Source organism: Phoenix dactylifera, chromosome 10, assembly GCF_051530095.1.
Source record: "Phoenix dactylifera cultivar Ajwa chromosome 10, Ajwa_hap1_PhDact_Kaust_v1.1, whole genome shotgun sequence".
In the NCBI taxonomy this organism is placed as follows: domain Eukaryota; kingdom Viridiplantae; phylum Streptophyta; class Magnoliopsida; order Arecales; family Arecaceae; genus Phoenix; species Phoenix dactylifera.
In genome coordinates this window covers 15688233-15703732 of record NC_143199.1, presented here as the reverse complement: position 1 = coordinate 15703732, position 15500 = coordinate 15688233, and the positions used below count along the sequence as shown (strand labels likewise).

The 15500-nt window shown below is 37.7% G+C and overlaps 1 pseudogene across 1 annotated transcript in view; it reads right to left on the bottom strand.

The window, feature by feature from the left end:
• LOC148702261 (uncharacterized) overlaps positions 1-13189 on the bottom strand; it is a 117679-nt pseudogene extending 104490 nt beyond the window's left edge. The window contains exons 1-10 of the transcript XR_016396621.1: positions 12276-13189; positions 11971-12089; positions 11768-11874; positions 11572-11659; positions 3816-4890; positions 3631-3685; positions 3451-3531; positions 3218-3298; positions 2895-2999; positions 2750-2799 (exon numbers count right to left, since the gene is read on the bottom strand). The product of XR_016396621.1 is annotated as an uncharacterized LOC148702261 (transcript). The remainder of the gene's footprint in view (positions 1-2749; positions 2800-2894; positions 3000-3217; positions 3299-3450; positions 3532-3630; positions 3686-3815; positions 4891-11571; positions 11660-11767; positions 11875-11970; positions 12090-12275) is intronic.
• Positions 13190-15500: the final 2311 nt, after the last annotated feature.

The window sequence follows — 15500 nt, the reverse complement described above, 5'->3', positions numbered from 1 at the left end:
TACGCAATCCGGAGCATCTTCGAGTCAGATTTTATTGGCTTATTTGGATGAGCCCTTTCACGGTCATTTTATTAGCTAGTGGGCACCTCTCAGAGCCAGAGCTTCGGCGAGAGATCCGAGAGTGCTTATAATCCGGAACGCATTCCTTATGGAATGAACATACAAGATTACAATGCCGCTTGGTTAAAAAAATGAGTTAATGTGCCTCCTGACTACACTAATGATATGGATATCTACGAGAGGCATCGCCACTCAACGAGATTTTAAATATCGATATGTATGTTATACTTTAAATATATGTAATTGATTATATTATTTTATATTTTTCACCTCACTACTTGATTTGAGGATATTTCATGTTGCTTGTTATAGCATGCAACATCTCACTAATCGTTTTATGTTTTGTATCATTTTAAAACAACAAGATACATCATTTAGGTTAAACCGGAATCATAGAAACATCAAAAAACATCAAAAAAACATCAAATATCAAATTAGACTTAAAATTATTGAAAAAGTTCAAAAAGATTGATTACCAATTAATTGAACTTGAAAAACTCACAAGAACGATTGGGTGTGCCGGTACCGACCCGTCCGCCGACCGGTACGGGTCTCGGTACTGGTTCGGCGGACCTTGGCTGTTCTGCTATATTTTATTAAGCACTTAAGCTCAATTGATATATGAACATATATTGATTCGTAAAACTTGGATTAGATCTTGTATTTCCAAAGATAGAACACCATGCAAGTAGATATTCATCCTTGTAGATGTTTAATATTATCTTAAAAAGTATTCCCTAGACTGCCCTGATTCCCATAGAATCCCAAGTGCACAACTTCTTGTGCATTTTTTTTCTTTTAGGTCATCTTTCAGAGTTTACAATATTCATGGTTGCAAAATTTAATTGGCAAAGGACTCATAAGCCAGAATCTAAACAGATTCAAAGAGGCTTAATAGTTATCATTATGGTTGTTAAAAATCTAATTATTCCCAGATAAAAATTAAATTTAAAGACTATGATAGTAATATTCGGTCGCTGCAACTCGCTGATATTTTATACATCAGAATATTGCTGCAAAGAAGATGGACCATTGTTGGTATTGTGTCTTATGCAAGATTATCTGGGATCCTCTTATCATACCAAAAACTTAGATATGATTACTGTATCTCCACTTTATTAAGAGATGTTATCATTCTATGATTTATTCTGAACTTCAAAAGAATAAACAATTAATACCCAGCAATTCCTTCAGAATATGCATGATATTGATCATAAAACATGCATACTGCAGATAAGTCCAGTAAGCACCAATTGTCTTGATATACTGTACGATACAAAATGCTAGAAGGATTAAAATGTTGGTCCATATTATATCATGCCATCCAAGACACACCACATCACATGGTTGCCAGCAAGATAAAATGAAGCATCTCGGTAACAACCACCACAGCATGTATTGACCCAAAGCAGATGTACTAGTTTATTACCACAATAGACTACAATACATATTGTTATGGGTTAGCACATGATCGAAGCATACATTAATTCACTAAAAACTTTCTCAATCTCTCTTGAGATTCCTGGATTTTTTTTGTCTATTTAATCAATATATTCTAACAGTTCTAGATTTCGTGATTAATGTATAAACATATACAAAAACATACATAGCTTATAATTATCAAAGGTGTTTATCAGCAAAAAATATTTGTCTTTAGTTGGCCTTAGATGTTAAACATGTTAGGGTGATTTTAAAAAAAAAAAAAATCATTGTTTAAAAATAATGTTTATATCCACTAGAAATTAAAACTAACCTAAATGCAGCAGCAGAAGAAGAAGGAGAAGAAATGATGACGATGATGATGATGAAGAAAAAGAGGAAGAAGAAAAAGAAGCAGCAGCTTTTCCAGCATATCTTCGCACATTTTCTGTTTGTTTTTAGTAGTAGCAATTATCATTTATCTCTACTTGTCAGCACACGCCTACTATCAACATAGCATGTAGAATACACATATGCTGGCCCATGATCCCTGATGCAAGGCCTATTCATCTACCTAAATGACTCTCCATCATAGCAGAGATTAGCATGATGTCAACAAACCCAATAATTATGATGAGATCATATAAAACTGAAAGTGTGATGGTGACAAATTCAATAATAATATCATATGCTATAGAACAATACATATCACCTATCTGGTAAAAATAGAGGCTAGTGATGCGCCAGTAAAAGGACTAAATAATAAGGAAGCAATTATGACAGTCCATCAAGTTTAAAACAATAAAAAAAAAAATGGCCTACGATGGCAGGGCATCTGTATGGGGTGGTCAAATGAAAGACGTGGGAACTTAAGTGCCTCGCATTGTGAGCCAGGATCTAAAAGGCTTGCTCTGTTTACGAGTGTATCCTTCATTAGTAAATAAAAACAGTGAACTCAACTCATCAAGCTGATCCTGGATAGATGTTACAAGGTTAACCATAATAGCTATGTTCTTCCATTTTGGATTAACTAGTTTTTATGAGGGCTTAAATTCCAGCTACACAAAGCACACACCAGGACAATACAGCTCATGATTACTAGTTTAAGATCTAGCAATATACCACGGAGTTTGATAATTTGATAAAAACGGATTAACAAACTGATGGAGTCAACATGCTATTAGAGAGAATGCTCTTGAAATTTGTATCTTAGTTGTCCGACAACGATAAACTACATTCAAATCTAAATTATTTAGTATAAAGGACATACTTTACAGTTGAACTTGAAGGAGATGAATTTTCAAGCGAAGCTAGATAATCCTGCAATAAGGAAATTTGTCAATTCCATTTTGTTCATTGGTCATAAAACTAAAGAAGAATAAATTGATTATAATCTACAGTAGGAAGATAAATACAGCAGTACTGGTAATGGCATTCTGTTCATTCCCCGAGTTGTTGATATGATTTTCAGCCTTAAATTCCACAAAGTTGCCAGTCATAAAAACAGTATCTCCATTGACCTTATTTAGACATGTAAAGAGAACAAATCAGATTAAGAACAGGCTTCATTTTACAGAACATTATAAGTGAAATTAAGGAAAAATTTAAAACAAAAGTTACTAAGGCAGCATTTTAAATAAACCAAAGTTGATTAGCTGACTTCTCATGGAAGAAGAAAAGTAGACTAAAAACTAAAAACTTGGGTAGACATGGACAAATATCAAAAACTGTAGCATACCCCATTTAACTTTTCCCATACCAAATCAGGTTGGTTAAGATAACCTTGATCAGTAGCCAAGAGATAGAGTTCACCATTGAACTACAAAACAAGGATCAAAACTGTAAGGTTCAACAAAACAAACTGAACTACTAAATATTATGCCTTCTTATTCAGTTCACTGTATCACCCCAACAAAGTGAACTTATACAACAAAAAGCAAGCAACAAATAAGTGTCGGTGCTTGATTGTACCTTAACATAGTGCAGAAATGATTATTACGGAAAAAGACACCCAGTTCTCTTTCTTTAATACCTTCTTGTAAGCAAAATAACCTGTGAAAGAAGAGACAAGTTTAAAAGAATATAATTTTTCTTCATACATTCGTATCACAGAAAGAAAAGCAACTGCATCAGGTCATGATGAATATGTACCCATAGATAGTCAATTGGCTTGCATTATTTTCCAGAAAATTCTTTATCAGTTGCCCTAAAAACAAATAATTGCATATAAATAATTGCATATGTATTAAAACAGATGCAAGAACCATTTAGATACCAGAAAAAGGGGACAGATGGACTCAAAAATCTGCATGACTAAAGGTTATCCAAACCCTTACATTGGTGTCGAGCAACAACATCTTTCAAATTTGTAGGACTGTTATCCTCTTCTGTTTTGTCATCCTGCTCAGCAAGAACCACCTCGCCTTCATAGACTGGCTCTCGGTTTTGAAATGCCGTATGTCCAGATTCAAGAATGTGTTCTTCTCTTTCAAGGCTTGAACTGACAACCACAGAAACATCTGAAGGCTTTTCTCTTTCACTTGCGGAAGGGAGATAAGAACAATGGACAACTGGACCAGAAAAAACTGCCGAGTTGCAATCGATCAGATCATCAGTGGGCTTATCATGAATTTGAGATGTGGAGATGTCTTCAGTGCATGTTTGTCTCACAGATTTATCCCCTCCTGAAGCAATCCTTAGGTCTTCATTAGTGCAGCACCCATTAGAACCATCTTTATCAGTAGATCGCAAAGGCAGAGACACATTCTGTATTAACATATGAGTCCTTACATTCTCCACTGAATCACTGGACATTAAAAGTTCCACAGATCCTTCAGAGACTGTCTGACCAGAGTTATTTCCAGAACTGATCCTCGGAACTGAAGAACTATCCTCTGATGTGGCACCATCCTTCCAATCACTGGATGTAATGGATTCTTGTCCTGCAAACAAGTCTAACTGATACGATTGTTGAGATTCAACTCCATTTTGTACCCCCAAAGAATCAGCAAGAGTTCCTGATCCAAAACACTTAGAATGTGTGCTTTCCTCTAAATTAGGAGATGGATTACTCCAATCAAAAACAGGGGACATGGAATCCTTAACAGGATTGGACATTTCAGCTCTAGAGAGGTTCAAGGCTCTCATCAGCTCCTCTTCTTCTTCTATGTCATCACTCCCTCTTGTTTGATCAACAGTGGCTGAGACTGGATAATCATCAATTGATCTACCTCTTGAAAGGCTTGGCGATGGAACTCCCAAGGTTGCAGTTGCTGCAGCAGCAAAATCAACAGAGTCTTCTTCTTGCACGTCCTTATTTTCCCCCTCAGATTTCCTTGTTTCGAAAGCAACAAGCTCAGCAACAAGCATATTATAAGACTTAGATCCAATTGCTTCTGCAGTATCAGTGTCCTGGAAAATAGCAGATCCTGTCAATGATATGAAGCACAAGAATAGTAACTCAGATTAACCAAAATTTTGCCTTAAAATTAATGCCCAAACATCCAACATAATTGTCATTGTACATCAATGACCTTGCTGTAATTAACCATGACAGATAGGGTACAGAAGAACAAGGCAAAGCTGCAAGCAAATAATGCCAGGAACATGAAAACAAGCAATGTGCAAAAAAGAAAGGCACAAATAAAAGCTACGGATGGCAAGAAAGACAGTTGACTCTTGCAGTCAAATAATCATTTAGTTGTGAAACAAAAATAAAATGAAATAGGCATGAGAGGCTTAATATGCAACAAAATGATTGGTCATAAATCTCCAGGCAATGGAGACAAACATCCTGAGTCCTGACTTTGTTTAAATACCTCAAGCAAGTAGAATGAGTGAATAAGTGGCAAAACACAAGTGCACTAGAGACTTGTTGGTTCAATGTAACTCTGAAAAGCAGAACCATTGGAATTTAATGAACTACAGTTTTACTGATAGTGTTTGCCATATGCAGTCCTAGCAACTTCGAGTGTCTGTTTAAGGTTGCAACACTGAATGATTAAAGTTATGTCAACTAAAATCAAATCTGGCTATGCTTGCATAGCTTCAAGATGATCAAGCAGGATAGGATTGGGTTATCTCTTGTTGAAGCAGATTAAGCAAAATTACATTAAATTAGGTCAGATGCCGCCTGGTTGGACCAAGTAGTGAGCAAAGATATGTCAAGCCCCAGCCTGCTTGCATCCCTTATTCCACCTCCTAGAACCTGACATCATTCCCCCTAGGCAGAAGTCAAATTGATGATGCAGATCAAAGTCCAGTTGATGACCTACGCCCTCAATAGGACTAACAATTCAAGCAATCTAATTGCAACAGAACAAACAAGTACTAAGGTCGGGTGAAACCTACGAGCATAAAATAGGATAGTAGGAGGCAGTTTTGTGGTATCAAGCGAAGAAGAAAATCATGGGGTCAGCTCACAAGGTTAGGTGGAAGGTGACATCACATAAGCCAAAATGTGCTAAAAGAAATCAAGCTTGAGCAAGATATGCAGATGGGATTCAAGGGCTTTAATTAAATAAGGAAATGCACTAAACTGCATATTGTTTACAACTGTCAAGATGGCCTGCAATGGGCTGCTTGGAAGCATAATAACAAGTTGATGAGCTTAAAATAAGAGTAATAAATTGCTGACTCAAGATAAGAAACACAAGGTAGGTTGCTTTATTAACCTGCTTCCTCAACACTTCCTACCAAGGTTTTAAGTCACGGCAAGACAGGGGGCGTCCGGCTATCCCATCCCATTCCCGTGAGATAACGAGACCTAGAATGGGTGCAAGAATCCAAAACCCACATCCATGAGCCATCCCGCCCATCTTGCCTTCATCCCAGCCAAGTCACAAACTGAAATGGGCAATTCCACCATCTATTATAGTGGAGAGAAAATTAAAAAATAAAATAAATCTTCCCCCAACTAACAATCATACTTTTTCTCAAAATAAAATAAATCTTCCTCCAACCACCACCACCAACAACCGATGTACCTCGAAGCTGAGGGAATCATCAAGCATTGGAAATGCCAGATCCGATGAAGAACATCCTACATAAGCATTGGAGGCTAGAGAGAGGAAAAGGGGAAGTGATCAACGGAAGAGAGGAGGAGAAGGAAAGAAATAAAAAAAGAGGGTGGAGAATGGAAGATTTTGAATGGGGTGAGTAAATTTTTTCTTAAGTACTCAAATCCAAATACTTTAAGAAAATAATTATTTACGCTTTTAGGCCATTAGTGGTTAGGGGCTGAAACTTTGCACGATGCTCATACCATGTGCACAAGTTTGAACACCACGGTCATCATAAAAACTTTCCTCAAAATAATATTACATAAAAAGAAAAAAAAATAAAAGTCAAAAGTATTTAATTTTTTCTTCAAAATAATATTATTTAAAAAAGCACAAATATAAAAAAGAAGATATATTACATATATACATATATAACATTATATATTCTCAAAAATAATATTATATAAAAATCAAAAAATTGCCCATCCTACATCTCTCTAACCATAAAATTTTCAAACTCAGAAGAACAGGTCACCATGTTAATTATCCAAAGTAATAATTTAAGAAAATGAAGCAATAAAAACAAATATGTATGCACACTTAAGCTTATTTTGTCATACAATATGACAGTCTTGCTTACTTCATTGCCACTCATGCGGGCACCTAAGCATTAATTTCTAAATTTCAACACTAGAGTACTAAAGGTAAAATAACCATGCGATTGAGCTGTGTGCAGGAAACATTGCCACTTTAACATCAAATCATATCATTTTTGCCCTAACAAGGGCTTGTGCATTATCAATTATAAGAAATCATTACTGGGTAATCAAGAAAGGATCATTGATAACATAGAACACCGCAAGAAATTATAGTGTCAGTTAAGGTACGCGGTACCGACTGTACCGATGTACCGGTGGGCATCGGTACCGGTACGGTACCGAACCAAACCGAGCCGAACCGGTACGGTACCGATGGGGCTAAAAGCCAAAAAAAATTTGGAACCCGTACGGACTGGTCGGTTCGGATCGGTACCGGTTCGGTACGGGCCAGTACCGATCGGTACCGGTCGGTACGGTTCGGTACCGAAATATATAGCTGTACCGTACCGGCAGAATCCGGTACCGGTATGTACCGGCCGGTACCGACCCGTACCGACCGGTACGGCAGACCATGGTGTCAGTTTTAGATATATGAACAAGACAGTAATGATCCAAAAAGTGTCAAAATATTCAATCAACAAGTTTTAGCACATGATAGATCAATATATACAGATCTCCTTAGCTTATACAAAAAATTGCTTTCATGAAATCTGACACTAGCAAGTCTTAATACAGCCTAGTTAGCATTGATCTAATGGGGCGAAGTAATATTAGCTGGCATCATTTGATCAACTACGAAATACTAACAAGCAATATTCAGATAATTATATTTTCATTTAAAAAAAGCTTATCACCTTAGACTTAAAGTACACTAAATGAGGTAAATTTGTCTTACATATATTATTTTTAAAGTTCAAATATATTTTAAAAATAAATAAAAAATAATAAAATTTCATAAGTAAATTAAGAAAAAATTAAAAATATTAAAAAAAGGGTCCCAAGCAAGTACTAGGATGCTTGACCAAGAGGACACTAGGATGGGGTGGGACACGGGGTGTCCTGTTCCATGAAAAAATTAGGACACCACCTTCCCACAAGATTTAAAACCTTGCTTCCTACTATAAGATTTTTCGAGAGAGCGCTCCCCATACCCACCTACAAATCCACTCATGCACTGAATCACACTTCAGGAGACTAAGGTCTTGATGTCAAAATTCAAACCAAGAATGGGTAAGCACACTACACCACCATTCATGTAGAATATTAAGGTTAAAGCTCTCTAAAATTGGACAACCCTAATTTAATCATATTTTTAAGGATTTTTTGCACATATACGCTTCTAAATATACAAAATTGCATAAACACCCTTGTAAAGTTATTATTTGCATGTATACCCTTATAAAATACTTATTTTGCATGTCGACACTTCTTTTTCTTTCTTCTTTATATATATATATATATCTGTATCATCTAATATCGTTAAAAAATAAATAGTTTAAATTTAAAATAATTGAAATACCCTTACAGATAGACATGCAAAAAAAAAATTTTATAAGGATATATACACAAATAGTAACTTTACAAGGATTTTCATGCAATTTTGCATATTTAGGAGGGTATACACTTACAAAAATCTAATAAAAATGATCAAAATTCAATAAAGATAATTTAGTTGTTCTTAATAAAAAAATGACAAAAAAATTAATATTATCATGTCACATAATCTCATATTAATATCAACTCTTATAGAATAAATCATGTTGCTTTTATAAAATTCTCGCCTCAACAAACAAACAATAACTCGATATTTATGAATCATTAAAAAAAATTTACTAGTCTAAATATATATAATTAATTTAAATTCGATATGCTTTAATCTTTTAAAAATAATGAAGAATATATAGATTTCTTAAACTCAATAACGATAATTATATCAAAATTAAATGGAGAATAGCATTACCAAAATGATCACTTAATATTCTGACTTCACCAAGATAAGATCTTAAACAAAGAAAATTGATAATGTGACTTGACCTTTTTATGACTTGTTGATCCAACTAAATCATGAAAGACTTAGTAAATCTCAGCCGAGTTTTGATTTTTTTGACTGTATACCCTTCTAAATATGAGAAATTGCATGAATATCCTCTCAAAGTTACTATTTACATGTATATCCTTATATTTTTTTTTTTGCATATCTACCTGTAAGGGTATTTCAGTCATTGTAATTTTAAGTCGTTTGTTTTTTAGCGACATTAGATGGTACGTGTACATATGCCAAAAAAAAAGGATATACAAGCAAAACAAGTATTTTATGAGGATATACATGCAAATAGTAATTTTACGAGGATGTTCATGCAATTTGTATATTTAGGAGGGTATATATACAAAACATTCTTTTTAAATTGAAAACCCACTAATATATTAAAATTATTTTAAGAATTGTTCTGATAACAACCTACAAATTGTAAACATCCTTGAAGAATTGACTGTTAACTGCATCAAACATGTCCAAACTATGTGCATAACCATGAAAAAAGCTTTTAGTATTTAGAAATAGGATAGCACCTGAAATTGACAAGTCTTAGATAAAAATTGTATTTTATCAAAGAAAATTTGATAAAATATATGAGGTAAAACAAATTAGGAAGAAGATGGGAATATAATGAGGTAAGATTTGGATAAAACGAACATGGAAAAGTATTGCCAAATATGTTGTCTAAGAAGCATAAGGTGAACATATCATTCACATCCTTTGCAGAAAGCCTAGTATTTTAATGAGAATACAATAGAAGCTTACCCAAGGATTGTTGTGCCGGAATCGGGACCCGAACTGGTTATCTGGCGATACGGAACGGTATGGCCCCGTGTCGTTCCGTGTCGGGCCTATACCGACGCAGTAGAGGGGCCGGAAGAGAAGAAGAACAAGAGAGAGGAAAAGAGAGAGAGAAGGGGGACAGAGGGAGGGAGAGAAGGACCAGCGGAGGCTAGCGAAGTACCCACAAGCAGCACGGAGGAGGCGAAGGACCGGCAAGCCACCTCTGATTCTCCTGTTTCGTTTAAAACAGAAGTCCCAAAAGGGGCCTTTTTATTTTTACAATTTTTAAGTGAATTTTTAAAAAAAATTAAGTAAAGTCGGCAAGGAGTTTGGATAGGATTAGCTATCTTAAATGTGAGGCCCACTCCAATACCGCACCTAAAAATATTGTCGACCTGTATGCAGCATTTATTTCATCTGAACAATAAGAAGATGACAAGTTAATATGTCATTCACAACTTAAGACTCGCACCACAAAGAGAAGAAAAAGAAAATGTAATACAAAGGATGATAAGTTCATCCTAAAATCTTATGATAGTAATGTGGCAAGACCAATTAAACATCTTTTGGTCAGATCTTAGAAAAATTATCCTCATATTATTGAGATCAAGGATCTCCGTCTCGGTTAGACCCCGTACCGATGCCACACTAACACTATGTCAGTACGGTATGGCACGGAATTTTTTCGGCGTACCGAGTGTCGGTATATCTCCCGTACCAGATAATGGTACCGAACCAATATGGTACAGTATGCTCCGTACCGCCCGGTATAGCGAACCATGGTTAAGATAATGATCAGGCTCAGAAAAAATTGTCCATATTCCGCATTCTACTAATGATTACTTGATCACAAGTCAATCTACAGAAGTCATTGACATAGTGATCATCAGTATCTCGGAACTTAATGACATCTTGCTATAAAAGTTGGATGTCATCAAGGGCTATGTTCATCAATCATGCTAGAAACAATAGGCAAGACAATGTGGAGAAAACAGGGAGGTGCACTAATAAAAATACAAATATTCTCAATGAAGATCGAATAAATGGACAGATGTCATATATATGTCCACCAACGTCAAAGTGAGAGACACGAAACCAAATTAGCAAGTTTCAACATTTAGTGCAAGAAAACAATAACTATTAGAATCATGATCTGCCGTACCGGTCCGTACCGGCCGGTACGGGCCGGTACGTACCGGTTCGGCCTGGGACCGGTACCGGATCAGCGTGAAATCCGGTACCGGTAGTTTATTGTTGAAGGACCGGTACAGGACCGGTACGGACCGGTTCGGACCGGTACGGGACCGATTTCGTACCGGTCCGGGCCGCCACCGGTACGCCGACCGGTACCGGTACGGCGGACCTTGATTAGAATAAAAGAAAACAAAGGCATGTGGCACAATAAAGCTAACTGACGATGACATCCAGCCATACGTTTGGCATTATTATAAGAAAAACAAGCACCATTTTACAACAAACGAAGTGAGTGAGTTAAACAAAGACATGTCACCAAGATAACGTTCTGAGCATAAAGGCTGTCAAACATGAATAATGATGCCTGAACACAGAACCCAGACTTCTTCAAAGTATTGTCAAACAGCCTAGAGAAATGATTACATTGAAAATAAGACAAGCTTAAAAAGCCAAAACAAATCCAAGTGCTGCAGAATAGTACCTGAGGATCAACTATCCACCCATGGTACAAACCGATATCAAGGAGATCAAATATAGTGCATTCCCGTGTAAATTCAAAATCATTTATCCTACATAATTAAGCAAAACTATTGGGATCCAGTATAGAACATCTGTACAAAAAGAGCAGCTTTATAAGGTGATAATGACAATAGCTAAGAGCTTTAATTGATACTCACTTCCTGAAATGCACATTGACATCGATCCCTGTAGCAAGACAAGGCAGCAGATCAATTGCATCCGCTATGTTCTGTTGCTGATTCCTAACATACCCGTCATCCTTGTCCTGCATGCAGCAAAAAGAAAGAATCAGTACACAAGGGCACAACTTTGAACGGCATTCGGCATCTTATCCATCTCCACCAAATCCACCTATGGGAACCTGAACGTTGCTGTTAGAATCAATCAGCCTTTCTGCGACAAGAGAAAGCAGCTTCTGCAACGACACCTCCGACGCATCCGAACTCAGATTAAGGTTATGCCTCAGCAGGAGAACATTACCTAAAAAACAAAAATTCAAGAAAAACATCACCAGACGGCCAAACTATCTCCAAATTAAATCAATCTAAGCAAACTTTTCATCGTCATCCCTCCAAATAGAAAAGATCAAACGGAACAAGAAAGACAGCCACATTTCCGCATCCAAGAAAGCAAATGAAATTGAGGGGAAAAACAGAAAGGGCTCACAGATGGCGATCAGAGGACAGGGCCCGTTGTTGTTCTGGAGGATGATTGGGGTGGAGCGGCCAAGGAACTGGACGACCTTCGTCTTGTAGACCACCTCCAGTTCCGCCCCGGCCTCCGCCTCCTTCCTCTGCTCCTCCGTCGACATGACCGACCTCCGATCGCCGCCCAAATATCCCTCTCCCTCCCCTCTCGCTCCAGAGAAATCCAACCCGCGGAACAGCGTTAGAGCGAGCGAGAGAGGGAGCGAAAATAAAAATATAGATAGAAGAGCAGATATTTTAGTTGACAGCGAACCCAATTACCCAAACCCCCGTCGCCTTTTTGGGCCCTCATAATTTATTCTCTCTGCATTTCCCGCGGACGATGGGATGTTTTCTTGTACCAAAAAAACAAAAAACAAAAAAAAAAGGAAACTAATGACCAGCTTTTTTTTTTTTTTTTTTTCAATAGCCGGCCGCGGCCGCCGCCGGCCCCGACCAGCTCCCTCCTGAGTCCCCTCCCGCGGCTGCCCCGGCACATTCCCCTTCCACACCGTCGGGAAGCCTCCTGCCCCTACGGTGGGGAGGTGCCGAAGAAGAGGAAAAAGAAGGGGGCACCCTCTCGCTTCCCACAGCCGGCCCCGGCCCGACCCCCTCCCGCATCCGCCGTGGCCGACACTGGCCACGACCCCACCCCCTCCCGCGTCTGCTGCGGCTCGACTCCTTTCTTACGCCACCGGTCTCGCGGGAGGAGAAGAGTTCTCCTTTGGCCAGTCGCGGCCAGCCGCCGCGGCGCAGCCCGGCCCCCTCCTGCAGTCGCTGCGGCTGCGGCCCGGCCACCTCCTGCAGCCACCACGGCCCGGCCTCTTCCGACAACGCTGGTCTTGTGGGAGGAGAAGAAAGGATAAGAAAGAAGAAAGGAGGGAGAAGAGAAGAAAAAAGAAAAGAAAAAAAAGAAGAAAAGTAAAGAAAAATTAAAAAAAAAGCAAAAAAAAAATAAATAAATAAATAAATGCATAAATATATATATAAATGAATGAATAAATAAATAAATAAATAAGATAATAGATAAATATAGTTTAATAAAATAAAATAATAAATAAATAAATAAAGAAGGGAGGTCGGGCCACGGCCGCCGCGGCTGCCGCAGGCGGCGCCGGCTGTGGCCCAGCCCCTTCCCAGGCCCTCTCTCGTGGCCGTCCCGGCTCTACCTCCTTCTGGCACTGCTGGCTTCGTGGGAGGAGAAGAAAGGAGAAGAAAGAAGAAAAAAGAAAAAAGAAGAAGGGGAGAAGAGAAGGAAAAAAAAGAAAATAAATAAATAAATGCAGAAATATATATATGAATGAACGAATAAATAAATAAATAAATATATTTTAATGAAATAAAATAATAAATAAATAAAAAGAAAAATAATGAGTGGGTAACAAATAATCTGATCTTTATGATATTGATAGGTACAGTGGATTTGTCGCCGTTGAAATTAGTTAAATAAGTTCGGAACTTAATTCATATAGTCTCAAATATAGTTAAGTCACCATTGCAATTAGGTTAGTAAGCTTGGTACAGAAGTAATATAACATGTACACATTTAAGTAAGCTTGGCATGCTGTTAATCAATGTTTGAACACTTAATCTAGCCGGACTAGCACATAATTAAATCTTCTCGGCATACAGTTAAGTAAGCTTGGAACACACTTAATCTAGCCTGGCATGCAGTTATTGTTAGATGTATGCCTTAGAAACCAATCTGGCTGACACATTATTAATTCTGGGACATAGTTTTGTACTTGACTTTATTATTATTGAATAATAAATGGGCATCTTTTTCATTCATATTATGTATGTGTCTATGAATCGTCCAAAAAATTAATAAGATGATGATGTATATTCTCAAGAGTTGAGAATTTGAGCCATGTGTCATTGGTGATTAATTCCTGAATGCTCCTGATCGATGGATCATCACGAGGACGGTGATTAATCCGATGAGACTAGTGCACAGATCGCTTTCCTTTTGGATAGACGAGTCTCGAGTCCACAGTGTACTAAGCGTGACCAAAGCAAGAAGTCACTTGGATGTCTATCCACTCGTCAGTGACTTGCTTGATGTTGCAGTAGTGTGACTAGTCCTTTGACCTGCAGTGCTTCGGCTATTCACAGTGAAGTTGCTGTAGTTTGACTGCACGTATACATGGTCTCTAGCCATATGGGTCCTTGTGGTGTAGATTGGCTACAGTAGGTTCACTGTAGGAGTAGGGTATGCACCTACATGGAATCAATCAAACTTGATAGATAAGGAGCGATCCTATGTGATTTATAAGACTGAGTTCGTGAGACCTCGGCCGGGGCAGTATGTATAGTGGAAAAAGAGTTTTCCACTCTCGAACTAAAGTCGAATAAATCTTGATATATGACAGACGATGAGGTTTGACGAGTTATCCATGACCTCCGTCTTGTAGGGATTAGGGATCCACGATAGAAGGACTGTATCATACGATAACTGTACCTAGAGATTCATCATTCCATTCTACTGGGTTGCCACTACATGCTGCTAGGTGTCACTGGTGGATGGTGAGACTCACAGGGACTATCTTGATGGTCGATGATTCGTGGTGAGACGAGTTGGAATTGTTCCAACCCATTGAAAGAAGTTTTTAATGATATTGTGATAGAGATCGCAACATATCTCACTACCAGACAGAATAGAACCTATGGGGTCACACACATTATAAGTATTGACCGATCCGATGGTTGAATTGTGATTTGGAATTACAAGTTTGAGATTGTCAATCTGATTGATAATTGGTTTAACCCACTAAGAATTAATTGTTAGAAGTATGTCCTAGAAGCCAATTTGGCAGACACATTGTAATTGTTCTGGGACATAAAATTTGCACTTGATCTTTTTATTAATTAATAAAATTGAGCATTCTTTTCATTCATGTTATTATGTGTCCATGAATCATCCTAGGAGTTAATAAGATAATAACACATATTCTCAAGAGTTGAGAATTTAAGACATGTGTCATTAGGTGATTAATTCCTAAATTGCTCTTGATCGATAGATCATCACGAAGGACGGTGATCGATCCGATGAGATTAGTGCACAGATCACTTTTCTTGATGGACGAGTCTTGAGTCCACAGTGTGGGGACATTGGAGTGATTGTGCAAGTGCTTGTTAGAAAATAAAGGTACTGAGCGTAACCAAAGCAAGAAGTCACTTGGATATCTATCCACTCGTCAGTGAC